Below are 14,866 nucleotides of genomic sequence, written 5' to 3' on the forward strand. Positions count from 1 at the left end.
TCCTATTTATTTATTTTATTAATTTATTTTTATTTTTTGACTATGTTCCCTATATTTGGTTGAATTGGATTGTTTGTTTCTTATTAATGTTTACGTTTTTCGATCTTTCTTAATTATTATTATTATTATTATTATTAAACTAGCCGTTATATTAGCTATTATGGGAATATTATTTGATCTTAGTAATCATTATTAAAATATTATTATAAATTGTAATATTATTATTCTTAAACTAAGAGTTATATTAACCGTTATAGGAATATTATCAATATTAAAATATTAATTTTCATAAACTAGTCATTATATTATCTTTTGGTCTCTACATCGCCCTCTATTTAAGCATGTGCCATGATCTGCATCTTCATCTAGTCCCGATGATGAACCACACTAGCTGGTTCGAAACACATCAGCAAAATTCTCTCCTATGTGATTTCTACCGAAAAGACTCTTCATAATTTTGATATTGCAAATACATAAATTGTTCATAATATATCTCTTCAATTATCACCAAAGGTTTTTTTCTTCCCTATAGTCCTATGATCTCCTTGACAAATAAAATTTTGGGAAGCAGATAGCAAACTAAAAGGATAATTATTACAATACTTTTTATGTCATCCCTAACCCTTGGAAAGTTAATGATCCACCCCATTAACTAATCTCTTATCATAACAAAATGGGAAAACTACTAATAAATCAAATTAAAGAAGAAAATTGTACCAAAAGGATAGGAGGTCTCATCACGAGATGGCCTACCATGATCAAGGACTTAATAAGGCGACATTACCATTCTGGTCACCAAGCTAGGGTAATGGACTTTGACACTTGGGCTAAAGGACAAGAGGTCTCATCATGAGCTGGCTTGTTCATCTCATTAAGATTTGGCAAATGGAATTGTTACTAGCTGATCACCATGCAAAAACAATGGCCTTTTGTCGTTAATAAGTAAATTATGTTATAGATCCTTTTTAGTAGAATGGGATACTGACATATCAAAGGGGTAAAAGGTAACCATGTCGAGGTTATGGACGCCTGCTGGTAGTAGATGTTGGCATTATGATTCTGGTTTGGCTCTACGGTACAGGTGTTGTACTTGATGGCAACTCACTCAAGTGGCAAAACTCTTTTCAGGCTCTTAAAATGATGGAAAATAAGAGGTTCGTAGGTGCATCGTTCAAAAGGTGCGGACCCGCAGGTTCGCCGTCCAGGGAGTGCGGACATACCCGCAGGTTCACCGTTCATAAGGTGCGGTCCCCCAGTTCACTCACTCCAATGTAGAGAAGCGCACTCACGTGGGGTATCCTATGATTGGCCCTTGGTATTTAGCCCGTCTTTTACGATCCTATGGTTTTGGCCCGTGGTATAGGATCTAATTTATTGAACCCCGGTTTGGATCCCTTGTATTAGTTTTTGATGGTTTTGTCCCATGGTGTGGATAAGGGTTTGACTATAAAAAGGGGAAGGAGATCACTTGGCTGGTCACTTGTGAAAAATTGAATATCTTAAGATCTGAAATTTTTGGTGTTTGGTTTTACAAAGCTAAGATCAAAATCAAGGAGAAATGTTAAGGTGAATCTATTGATAAGTCGTGAACTCTCGGGCGCATGATCATATCTGTGGATCTGACTGACTATGGCACATTGGAGGACTGTTAATTTGGCCCTAATCAGAGGTTCGCAGGCGATCCACGACGTAGGTGCAGGGGCACGCAGTGCAGGAGAAGACGCAGTGCAGGGGTACACAGCGCATCAGAAGGCGCAGTGTGAGGTACACAGCGCAGAAGAAAGAAAAGTGCGGAGATACGCTGAGGCACAGAAGGAACAGTGCGGAGGTACGCGGTCTGACACACAGTGCAATGCGTATCTGAGTTGAGGTACGCAGTTCAGCAGAAGGGGAAGTTGCGTTGGTACGCAGAGCAACAGAAGGATCCAGTGCGCATTTGTGCAGTTCAGGCACAGAAAGACTGCGAATACCCACAGGTTTATATTGGTGAAGTTGCGGACCTGTCTTGAAACATTTATTGGCTGTCTTTTATCTATTATTGCAGAGTTCTGGGTTTAGATTTCTGGTATTACTTTTCTGTTTACAGCATTCTGAGTAGTTGGGTGATTCATTGGTTGTATAAGGAGATTGGGTGATTTTCATGTACTTGATGATTATTTGATCTTCTTGGATCCAGTCTGAAAATTAACGAAACGTGGTCCTTAAAGAAGTAGAAGAGCAAAGGGGGTTGTAGCTCCCTTCCAGGAGAGACTGGAAAACGAGAGAGAAAGTTATAGCTCTCTGCAGGTTGTAGCCTGCGTACTGGTAAAGGATTGCACCAATACAAAATCCTTGTAAAAGAAGTTTCTAAATTGAAAGAAGATAGAGACATATTGCAGCAGGTGGTTTTTAGCCACATTGGGTTTCCACCTTATATCTGGTGATTCTTTGGTGTGCTTATCTATTTTTCTGGTTCTTGTTCATTATTATATGGTACTGACATACAAATTAATGATCAATATCTGAAGAATAAATTAAAGTATAAATCTGGAAGGCATATTGAAAAGAATTTGATAATACTGATTCACCCCCCCAGTATTATTTCCAACAATTGGTATCAGAGCCGGTTCTTCAAAAGAAGCTTGATCGCTTGAAGAAAGATCTTGCATCATGAGCAACTACGAGAGGGAAGCATCAATCAGGCCACTGATTTTTGATGGGACAAACTTCGTTTATTGGAAGGTAAGAGTTACTGCCTATCTTCAATCTCTTGGTACAGAAGTCTGGGATATCATAGATACAGGGTATACTTTTCCTTCAACAACTCCTATAGATCTGGCTGAGAAGAAGAAATATGAAACAAATGCAAAGGCGGTCAATACTCTATTAGGATGCCTATCTCAATCAGAATTTGTCAAGGTAATGCAGTTTAAATCTGCAAAAGAGATATGGGAAAAGATTGTTCTGAGCTATGAAGGAGATGATCAGGGAAAAAGAGCAAAACTTCAAACCCTCAGGATTCAGTATGAAAATCTCAGGATGTATAATGATGAAAGTGTGACTAACTATTTTATTCGTGTAGATGAGATTGTTAATTGTATGAAAAATTTGAGTGAAGAAATAAAAGAGGCTGTTGTGGTTGAAAAAGTTCTAAGATCTTTGTCCCCTAGGTTTGAATCTAAAGTGTCTTCTATAGAAGAAAAAGAGAATCTACAAAGCCTTAAAATGTCACAGCTGCACAGAATTCTAACTGCTTATGAAACGAGGAAAGGAGGTCCATCAGACAGGAGAGAAGTTGCCTTCAAAGCTTCAGGCAAAGGCGAGTACTACGAGTCAGGACACATGTCAGAAGAAGAAGAAGAATCAAATTTTGTCAGAAATCTTCAACGGGGTACTGGACGGTTCCGAGATAAGTTACCTTTCAAATGCTTTGCTTGTGGGAGAGTCGGTCACTATGCTGCCAAATGTCCTCACAAGGATAAGATTGACAAAGGAAAGGAACCTGTTAGATGGAACAAGAAACAGAATGAAACTAAGAAAAGTTACTACACTCATGAAGACAGTGATGGCCTATCAAATAGTGATGAAGATGAACGAGGTAATGATTACAAACTTTTAATGGCCTTTGAATATGATGATTACATGGATGCTATAGATGTGGATGATTTTTATGAAGAGATTTATAGACTCAAGGCATGTTTAGAAGAAAAGAATGTGATCATTGATACTCTACAATTTCAACTTGATGAAAAAGAAAAATGTCTTGAGAAGTTAGAATGTGAAATTGTTGGCCTTAGAAAAGAAATTGAGAAAACAAAGGTTCTTAATCTTAAGTTTGTTAAAGGATCTGAAACTCTGGATGAGATTATCAATGTACAGTGTTCTCCACTAATCAAGACAGGGCTAGGTTATAAAGGAGAACATCTCAAGCATCCACCTCAAAGATTTATCTTGATGCAACAAGGAGGAATGAACAAAAGCCCAATGGAGATCATCAGGTAAAGCAGGGACGAATTACATCAAGAACAAATAGAGACTACCAAGTAAACCAGGGGCAATCCATCTTAAGGGTGAACAAAAGCTACAACCAGCCACAGGTAAAATCTTCTCAATTTGCTTCAAGAATGGATCATTTGGCTGGTAGATTTGATAATCGCAGAAGTTTCTTCAATGGCCAATGTTTCTCTTGCCATAACTTTGGTCACAAAGCAGCTCAATGTGTTGCCTATAAGACAATCATGACTAGAGAAGCTCAAAAACAAAGAAGTATGATCGGGATTACGAAAAGGACCTATAACAAATTTTGGCCCTTGAAAATGAAAATGAATGTTCTATTTGTAATAACTTTGGTCATGAAGATTCTGAATGCAGGAGTAGGTTTCGGCAGACAAAGGAACAAGCCTCAAGCACCCGAACATGGAGAATAAAGGAACCACAACCAGAAAGATGTGGGATAGCTTTTTATGCAGAAGGACAGGAAAATCTATGGTACATCGACAGCGGATGTTCGAAGCATATGACAGGTGATAAAGAAAAACCTGAATCATATACTGCTTTAGAAAAGGGTAAGAAATTTTCTTTTGGAAATGATACCCCTGCAGCCATAAAAGGAAAAGGCACTGCTCACTTGAAAGAAAAGGTCAAAGCTGGAAATGTTTTGTATGTTGATGGCTTGAAGCATAATCTACTGAGTGTCAGTCAGATGTGCGATCAAGGAACTGAGGTAATATGTCGATCAAATGGATGTAGCGTTCGTGATCTTGATACTGGAAAAACAGTGATCAAAGGCAGAAGAACTCCAAATAATCTATACATATTTGAAGAAGGACAACAACAATGCTATTTGAGCAAAGATGATGAACATTGGTTATGGCACCGGAGGTTGGGGCATTTAAGATTTTCACAAATAAGGAAAGCATGCAAATACCAGGCAGTTCATGGTCTTCCAGATATCAAAATTCCAGACAACACCATATGCAAATCATGTCAGTTTGGTAAGCAAACCAGAATTAACTTCCCTGAGAAGGAAGGATCAGCCAGCAGGCCTCTTGAACTAGTCCATACAGATGTATGTGGTCCATTTAGGACAAGGTCACCTCGAGGAGAAGAATACTTTATATTATTCATTGACGACTTCTCCAGGATGGTTTGGTTGGGACTTATGAAACACAAGGACGAAGCATTCGAAAAGTTAAAATCTTTCAAAGCCTTGGCTGAAAACGAATCAGATCACAAAATTAAGTGCCTCGGGTCCGACAGAGGTGGGGAGTTTACCTCAAATGAATTTTTTGATTTCTGTTAAGAACATGGAATAAGAAGGGAATTCTCTACAGCTAGGACTCCTCAGCAAGATGGAGTGGTGGAAAGGATGAATAGAATGGTCCAACAAATGGCTCGTGCTATGCTTGATGACTCTGGGACTCCCACAACCTTCTGGGGTGAAGTTGCATTTGATGCGGTTGTTATTCTCAACAAAACAAATGTCCAAGTGAACAACAGTCAAACTCCTCATGAGCTCTGGTATGGTGAAACTCCTTCGGTAAAGCATTTCAAAATTTTTGGGAGCAAATGCTATATCAAGAACACTGATGAACAACTTGGCAAACTTGAACCTAGAGCAGATGAAGGCATTCTCCTTGGTTATTCTCCCCACAGCAATGCATATAAGTGTTACAATAAAATACTTGGAAGAATTTTTGACAGCATTGATGTAGTGGTTGATGAAAAAGGATACATCCCTAGGCAAGTAAATCATGAAAATATCGAAGAGGATGAAGACTACTCTCCAAATCAGACAAATGATGAAGAAGAACCTCAAGAGGCACCTGAGGAGAAAATAAGGATAGAAGAGAAGACTCCATCCAGGTACATTCAAAAGAATCATCCAGAATCTCAGATTTTGGGGTAGAAAGAAGCAGGTGTACAAACAAGAAGAACAATTGCAGAAGCCTCAAGCTATTTGGCATTGCTCTCCTCCACTGAACCACAAAATGTAAGAGAGGCATGCAAAGATGAATGCTGGGTCAAGGCGATGGATGAAGAACTTGAGCAGATCGAAAAGAACAACACTTGGGAGTTGGTTCCCAGACCAAAAGATAAGAATGTCATAGGGACAAAATGGATCTTCAAAAATAAGTTGAATGAAAATGGAGAAGTAATTAGAAACAAGGCCAGACTTGTGTGTAAAGGGTATGCTCAACAAGAAGGAATAGACTTCGAAGAAACTTTTGCTCCCGTTGCTAGACTTGAGGCCATCCGAATGTTCCTTTCTCTCTCAAGCTTTCAGAAGTTCAAAGTTTTTCAAATGGACGTGAAATCAGCGTTTCTGAATGGGGACTTAGAAGAAGAAGTATACATTGAGCAACTAGATGGTTTCATCCTTGGGAATGATCCAAATCTTGTATGCAGACTAAAGAAGGCTCTCTATGGTCTTAAACAGGATTCAAGGGCTTGGTACTACCGTTTGGACAAATATCTTCATCAACAAGGTTTTTCAAAGGGGTCAGCAGATAGCAATCTTTACATAAAAATTGAAAATGAAAATTACTAATACTTGTTGTGTATGTAGATGATATTATCTTTGGCAGCAATGAAGAAGCTATGAGTCAAAGATTTGCCTTGGTAATGCAGAAAGAATTCGAAATGTCTTTGCTTGGAGAACTGACATGTTTTCTTGGATTGCAAATCCAACAAAATGGAGGTGGGATCTTCTTGTCTCAAACCAAGTATCTCAAGCAAATTTTGAAGAAATATGGCATGGAAGATGCAAAACCAGTATGTACCCCCATGGTCACAGGATGTAGCCTCAGTGCAAATGATGAATCAGCAGCAGTGCATCAACCAACCTACAGATCTATGATTGGAAGTCTACTTTATTTGACAGGTACCCGACCAGACATCATGCATGCAGTGGGAATAGTTGGAAGATTTCAGGCAAATCCAAAGGAAACTCATCTTCAGGAAGTGAAGAGAATTTTCAAGTACCTTCAAGGAACTCAAAACTATGGCTTATGGTATCCTAGAGATACAGATCTCACACTTCATGCTTATACAGATGCAGATTGGGCCGGAAGCGTGGATGACAGGAAGAGCACAAGTGGTGGTGTATTCTTTATGGGTTCCAGATTAGTATCTTGGTTCAGCAAGACACAGAGTTCGATTTCTTTATCTACAGCTGAAGCGGAATATGTGGTTGCTGCATCTTGTTGCACTCAACTCCTTTGGATGATGCAGACCTTGCAGGATTTTCAGATCACTTGTACTCCACCTATCTCCATCTTATGTGATAATACAAGTGCAATCAGAATTTCAAAGAACCCAGTCATGCATTCAAAGACCAAGCACATACCGATCAAGTATCACTTTCTCAGGGAACAAGTGCTTGAACAAAAGGTCAAGTTGGAGTATGTTCCTTCTAAGGAACAAGTTGCTGATATACTCACCAAATCATTGCCCAGGGAGACCTTTGAATACCTCAGGCAAAAGCTGGGGGTTGTTGATGCATCATCCTGTTGTTGAATCTCATCTGATTGTTGGTTGTACGTGAGGTTCATATGGGGTATACGCGTACATTTGCTGGTTTATGGATTGGTCGAAGATGGCATAGCACTGGTTCAGGGGAGCACATATAATTCATTGTTGGCATTATGGTAGCACATAAGGCAAGCATCAATGCTGATCTGAATATCGCTGCAATATGTCTCTTTCATTCATGGTGTATGGTGGATTATGGTTTGCAGATCTGGTTTACAGTCAGAGGGAGCATGATCAACAGAACAAAGACTTAAGCATGGTCTCAGGGGGAGCATAACCCTTGCCCTTGATGTCAAAGGGGGAGAATGACGATGAGGATCTTGAGGTTGCCATCAAGTCCAAAGGGGGAGATTGTTGGCATTATGATTATGGTTTGGATCTATGGTACAGGTGTTGTACTTGATGGCAACTCACTCAAGTGGAAAAACTCTTTTCAGGCTCTTAAAATGATGGAAAATAAGAGGTTCGCAGGTGCATCGTTCAAAAGGTGCGGACCCGCAGGTTCGCCGTCCAGGGAGTGCGGACATACCCGCAAGTTCACCGTTCATAAGGTGCGGTCCCCCAGTTCACTCACTCCAATGCAGAGAAGCGCACTCACGTGGGGTATCCTATGATTGTCCCTTGGTATTTAGCACGTCTTTTACGATCCTATGGTTTTGGCCCGTGGTATAGGATCTAATTTATTGAACCCCGGTTTGGATCCCTTGTATTAGTTTTTGATGGTTTTGTCCCATGGTGTGGATAAGGGTTTGACTATAAAAAGGGAAGGAGATCACTTGGCTGGTCACTTGTGAAAAATTGAATATCTTAAGATCTGAAATTTTGGGTGTTTGGTTTTACAAAGCTAAGATCTAAATCAAGGAGAAATCTTAAGGTGAATCTATTGATAAGTCGTGAACTCTCGGGCGCATGATCAGATCTGTGGATCTGACTGACTATGACACATTGGAGGACTGTTAATTTGGCCCTAATCAGAGGTTCGAAGGCGATCCATGGCGTAGGTGCGAGGGCACGTAGTGCAGGAGAAGATACAGTGCGGGGGTACGCAGCGCATCAGAAGGTGCAGTGCGAGGTATGCAGCGCAGAAGAAAGCAAAGTGCGGAGGTACGCAGAGGCACAGAAAGAACAGTGCAGAGGTATGCGGCCTAACACACAGTGCAGTGTGTATCTGAGTTGAGGTACGCAGTTCAGCAGAAGGGGAAGTTGCGTTGGTACGCAGAGCAGCAAAAGGATCCAGTGCGCATCTGCACAGTTCAGGCACAGAAAGACTGCGGATACCCGCAGGTTTATATTGGTGAAGTTGCAGACCTGTCTTGAAACATTTATTGGCTGTCTTTTATCTATTGTTGCAGAGTTCTAGGTTTAGATTTCTGGTATTACTTTTCTGTTTACAACATTCTGAGTAGTTGGGTGATTCATTGGTTGTATAAGGAGATTGGGTGATTTGCATGTACTTGATGATTATTTGATCTTCTTGGATCCAGTCTGAAAATTAATGAAACGTGGTCCTTAAAGAAGTAGAAGAGAAAAGGGGGTTGTAGCTCCCTTCCAGGAGAGACTGGAAAACGAGAGAGAGAGTTTTAGCTCTCTGCAAGTTGTAGCCTGCGTACTGGTAAAGGACTGCACCAGTACAAAATCCTTGTAAAAGAAGTTTCTAAATTGAAAGAAGATAGAGACATATTGCAGTAGGTGGTTTTCACCCACATTGGGTTTCCACCTTATATCTGGTGATTCTTTGGTGTGCTTATCTATTTTTCTGGTTCTTGTTCATTATTATATGGTACTGACATACAAATTAATGATCAATATCTGAAGAATAAATTAAAGTATAAATCTGGAAGTCATATTGAAAAGAATTTGATAATACTGATTCACCCCCCCTCTCAGTATTATTTCCAACAGTAGAGGCCATGCCTGTAGTATTGGAGTATATATGAAATCACCTTATAAACACTTTGCTATCTTGTCTTCCCTTTCCAATAATAAAGGAGGATCATCAGGTCATTATGGAAATTTATTACATCAAAAATGTGGTGATGTTGAGTGTGTGTGAAAAATCATTTATTCTAAATTTCATATATCAGGAATTAAATTCTAAAAATTTTCCTTCTATCTTTAACCTCTTTCTTTTGGTAATCTTTTGGTGTGAATCTATCTTAGCCATGATTAGAGCTTTAATTCTATCCCCATGTTTTGATTCCCATGAAGATTTAGTCACATCAATGCATCTCAGCATTCAATGCACCCTATAATCACGTCACATGTATCCATTGTTATTTTCATGTTTTGACGGTCGTCCATTATGGCATTTAATTCGTTTCTATTTGGTTAATTATGTTCGTTTTCCACCACATGATTGAAGGTCATGGTCGACCTTCAATTTTATTATGTGGGTGTAGAACCACGCATATGATAAGGAATTTAAACCATCACAGTAACTTTGTTTTGTATGTGTTAACTCTTGTATTCATTGAAGTCTTATGTTACTTGTACTTGTTGAACATTGTTACTCCTTGCACTTATCACTTGCTAAACCCTATTGAAAACAGATCCAAATCACTTCCTGATAAATTCCCGAGATGCGTGGTCATTCAATTCGCAGCGAACCAACCCAATTGAGAGTTTTCGAACTGGCACGCAATATTTTGGACCAGGTGGTCTGGACAGAATATTTTTTCCTATTGTAGGGATTTGACAATGTGATTTCTCTGGAATTCACACATAATTTGAGTAATGAGATAACCCCAATTAAGGGCAGGCAAGTATAGGTCAATGAATAAATCATGTTAGAAGCCACAAGCCTTCCCGCGGAAGTCGAAAAGTGGGTTGAAAAATATACTTCATTACAGTGCCCAACATTGTTGTTCACAAACCCTAGAGAAGAATTAATTAGGAAAGGTAAGGGGTGTAACCCTACTTAATTTCTAGAACCCTGGAAGGAACTGGTAGGATTTTTGCAAAGATATATCACCTACAACAGCTGATATGACGTGGTCAAACCTCAACACTTGAAGTTGATGGTGACACTAAAGCAAAAGGTAACTCTAAAATTACCTTACTCTTTTAATTCACTTCTGCATGAGACTGTTGCAAGATTTAATAAATCCAAAGACAGGGCTTTGGTGGTAAGCCACCATAGTCTCATAAAACTAATAGTCATTAGAGAATTGAGCTAGGTACACCTAAGTTGCGAAGAATTTGTGGGAAACTCTGAGGTCCCACCGAAATTTGGAGTACCTACTGAAGAACCTGAACGGCCAGTAGAGAATGAGGGGGCCAAAATGGCAGGGGAATAAAATACATAGCAACATGCCCAGACCTCACCTTCACAACATATAACCAGGGAATAAAAGAGAGTGGCTTCCCTTTTGGTCTCTAAGAAGGTCGGTCAAACTAGCCAAGATAGTGAGTCCCACAGATCCTATTGTATATCTATTGGAAGAAAGTGAATCTTAGAGACTTCATAATATACAGGAAACTCACCAAGAAGGTTCCCCCCAAGAACATGAAATGGAAATAGCCCAAGTATTGGAAGGACTAGGAACCCTTTTAAGTTCTATAAATTTTTAGAAAATCGCAGGTTGTTCAAAAAATCCACCAGAAAAAACCCTGCCACCCAGTTCTCTTGTTTCTCCTTCTAGTTCAGGAGCTACTATCATTCTATATTCCTTGAGAGATCCTAAAGATACCCCTCTTCAAGAGAATTCTGTAGACTCCATTGCAACCATCATGGAACCCTGTTCTTCCCTAGAAGAAACATCTCTACAATCTCCTATGGGACAGTGGATTAATGTTGATTTTTCTAATATGCCCTAGTCTGATGAGGGATTTACAGAACATGTAATTACTAGCTCAACTGAGGAAGTAGTGACTGAAAGGCCAGAGGTTATTGTTGTTTCTCCCTCTTCTTCGATCATCCAAACCAAAAATCTTGTTGGAAAAAGAAGAATGGAAATCAATCATGACGCAGAGTTTCTAAAAGGATAAAATAAGAAACTGCAAAGAAAAGTGCAGTAGCTCAAGAAGTGGTTAAGAAACAACAAGACTTAGGGGTACCACAAAGAAAATAAAGAAACCTGAAAAATTGAGACTCAAATTGAAAACTATGTTATCTCCACAGGGACTTAGATAGAAGAAACTCTTTTTGTTACCATAGCAACAAAGACCGACCCAGATGTATTAAGCATTAACGTGATGAGTATTGAGGTGAGTATTCAAACATAATTATCATTTCTTATTGACAGAAGCACACAGATGGAGCCTATACCTCCTTACACTCCCCTAATTGTAGATACCACGTTCGGGTTTTAAACAAGAAGCTAGAAGAACAGCCAGAAACTTTGACGTGATATCGAAGAGAGGTGGTGCCCCAAAAGGAGCATCAAGAACTGTTGCAAAAATTCAAAGCATTGACGATCACTGAACATGAAACCTATGCTAAATTAAGAGCGGCAAAAAATAGGGTGAAGATTGTAAAAGGCTAGCTTGAGAAAGCCCTTGAACAGACAAAAACAATGCTCTGTTTTTATTGGAACAATATCTTTTTCTCAAGATCAAGGTTGTCCGGTCTGGCCAACCTTATGAATTCAACATTGTTTCTGATTTTTTCAAATCTTTCCATCAACAAGATGATAACGCAAAGAATTTCCTGTGTGAATTATATATGAACAATTTCTTTTTGGAGGAACAAATAGACGCAAACCTCGTTCCTTTCATTGGAGATGTACAATTTCAAGCATTTATTTCATTTTCTAGAAATCAAAAAAATGGTCCAAAGCTTATAACTCCTTCCAACAAAGAGAGAATGAACTTGATCTTTGGGTTAGAGGAGAGCCAAAAATCCCTCTGTGTACAATTGTTAAACACAAGAGGCTTATGGAGTGTCCTAGCATTTTTGTTGCCTTGGCACATAACCATAACAATGTCTTACAATTAGGGTTGCAGTGTATTGGGGATATTAAAGTGGAAGCTTTACGAGCTGCTAAATAGAGATGGAAAGTGTCATCTAATGAAATTAAGAATAGAGAACACTTCAGTTTCATGAATTTCCAAGTTGCAATAAGAATGGTATTGGATTATATTCATTTGGTCCTAGAATAGGGCCCCATCTGGCTTGGATGTAGGTACAAATGCCCCATAATTTGGTACCCTCTAAATGACTATAAAGCTGAGTTTGAGCTAATGAAAGTAGGTATTTTTGTAGCATTCTAGGAATTCGGAAGTAGGAATGGATTCAGATGCTACAAAGAGCATCCGTACCCGACTTACTCCCTAACCTTATTTCATGTTAACCATCTCTGTTCATGAGGTCATGCAAAAAGGTAAGCTTGGGGGTGATGTTGGGCCTTGGAATCGGTATAATTCTTCACCTTATTTCCTTAGTTTATAGTTAGTTTTTCAAACCTTTCAAGCATAAATTATAATAATTTGAATACTAAAGAGTTTTAGAAAGGAGTTAATAATTGTTTTGTTATTTTACGTCATTATTGAATCAATTTGAATCTTGAAGATGACATTAACTCAGGATTTGGGTTGATATTTAGATAGGAAATATTTAAAGTTGATTTTTGTTCCTTGAATAGCTGAGGAAGGTCGAGTCATGGGGAAATAATTCAGTCTATTTGTGGCCTACTAACCATGGATCAATGTCTTCTACACACAAGATTGTTGAAAAGAGGATCATGACCTGTTATTCTAAGGAAGGCATTGTAAATTTCATAGCTTGAATTAAGCACCCTAAGTATCTTTCAATTCTCAGGATAGCTTTACTATTGAAAATTTGGGATTATTTTGTAATATAAAAGTAGGATTAAACTCTAGAAAGGTAGTTAATTATCTTTGATTATTTCTAAAACAAGACTAGAGAAATAGATTGTCCTAAGTTTTTACATACTTCTCTTGTAATTTGTTGTTGCATGTTAATGGATATTTTAGTGATTCAATTTTAATCTAGTACATTAAGTTAACTACAAGGAGGTTAAATTACAGTGACCATGGGCCCATTCCTGGGATGACTATTGTCTTCCTTTGTTTATTATTCCATCTTACTTTCATATTTTGAATGATTAATCATTTCTTAGATTAAATCATTGTTTGCCATATTTACTGTTATTGTTTACAAGCAATCATAGCGAATAACATTGAAAGAGATTTCCTTTACAGCATTATCTTTTTTTATTGTTTTCCACAGCAAGTGTGAATTTTTATATTCAAAGACTTAGCATTTTTTTGATATATGCATTTCTGTTCTTTTATCACAGTTATCATTCCCTAGGAAACAACTTGAATTTCTTTATGATTTCCGAATAGAAACTTAACAATTTATTTTTTTTATCAATTTAATTATAGTTTAGAGGTAGCAATTGAGTGTTCTTTCTATAAATATTTTGTTGTTCCTTTCATTTCTTAGTCTTTTCTTCTTATTAGTTTCACCTAGATCAATATAATCTCAACACTACCCTTGAACCAACTTTGTAGACAACCTTGCAATAAAAAGACGAAATCTCAAGTTGACAATTTAACATGTAGAGGTTTAAGTTGATTCTTTAGGAACAACTTAGTGCCCAACACTAATCACAACAAATGCAATAGATACAACTTCACATGTAAAACATAATCTAAGAATTAATGAAATAACTAGTAAAAAGCTCGAGTATTAGAACATAGTAAACAGAAATTACTTTTAATTATTATTCATTACATACTTATTTAGGATTTATCTCGTTTTTGTTGCATTCATCTAAAACATCGTAATCAAAAGTGCATGCAGTAATACGCTTTTCTGGAGGCTACACGGATGCGCAGAAGGATTTGTGTCAAGGTTATTAAAATAGTAAAAATTCAAGTCTCTTTTTAAATTATTGCTAGTTGTGTTTTGTGAAATTGGGTCTAAAGAGTATACAATAAAAGCTTGAAATCTTTTTGCATAGTTGCAATAAGTAAAATTTATTTTTAAAAGCATCAATTCCAAAGAGATTATTGTGTCGAAAGAGATCCAATGTGAAGAGGTCCGCACAATGAGATGAACTTCTGCATATTGAACTTGCTTTCGCATAGTATTTTTTCTTAGTTTCTATCTGCTTGCATGAAACTCGAAATGAAATTTTTCACAAGAGATCATTCATTTTCTTAAATACCATATCCATATGAAGGTAGTAGTCAAGTTGTGTGGAGTTAGTTGTGTGTAAGTGCCTCCGAACTGCATACATTGAAGGCTTGAAATATTTTTGCATAGCTGTAATAAGTAAAAGTTATGTATATAAACGTCAATTATGAAGAGATTATTGTGTGGATAGAGATCCAATATAAAGAAGTTTGAACAATGAGTTAAAATTCTACACATTGAACTTCCTTT

Source organism: Pinus tabuliformis, chromosome 3_2 (assembly GCF_031772625.1).
Source record: "Pinus tabuliformis cultivar Carrire ecotype Pingquan chromosome 3_2, CPIR1, whole genome shotgun sequence".
NCBI lineage: Eukaryota > Viridiplantae > Streptophyta > Pinopsida > Pinales > Pinaceae > Pinus > Pinus tabuliformis.